The following is a 215-nucleotide window of genomic DNA, read 5'->3' on the forward strand; positions in this document are numbered from 1 at the left end:
CATCCAGAACTGCACCTTCCGCAAGTTCGCGGCCCTGGAGGGCCGGCACACCAGTGCCCTGGCCTTCCGCCTGAACAACGCCTGGCAGAGCTGCCCCCACAACAACGTGTCCCACGTCACCTTCGAGGACGTCCCGGTGAGTGAGGCGCCCGGCCGGCTCCCAGCCACCCAGCCCCGGGCGGTGACTCACCGCAGGGCCTGAGCGGCCTCCTCCG

The 215-nt window shown here is 70.7% G+C and overlaps 1 protein-coding gene across 1 annotated transcript in view; it reads left to right on the forward strand.

The window, feature by feature from the left end:
* Positions 1–6: 6 nt before the first annotated feature.
* LOC102770889 (cell migration-inducing and hyaluronan-binding protein-like) overlaps positions 7–215 on the forward strand; it is a 23,923-nt gene continuing 23,714 nt past the window's right edge. The window contains exon 1 of the mRNA XM_006752748.2: positions 7–136. The gene's annotated coding sequence lies outside the window, so the exon portion shown is untranslated. The remainder of the gene's footprint in view (positions 137–215) is intronic.

This window comes from Myotis davidii, unplaced genomic scaffold (genome assembly GCF_000327345.1).
Source record: "Myotis davidii unplaced genomic scaffold, ASM32734v1 scaffold2730, whole genome shotgun sequence".
Classification (NCBI taxonomy): domain Eukaryota; kingdom Metazoa; phylum Chordata; class Mammalia; order Chiroptera; family Vespertilionidae; genus Myotis; species Myotis davidii.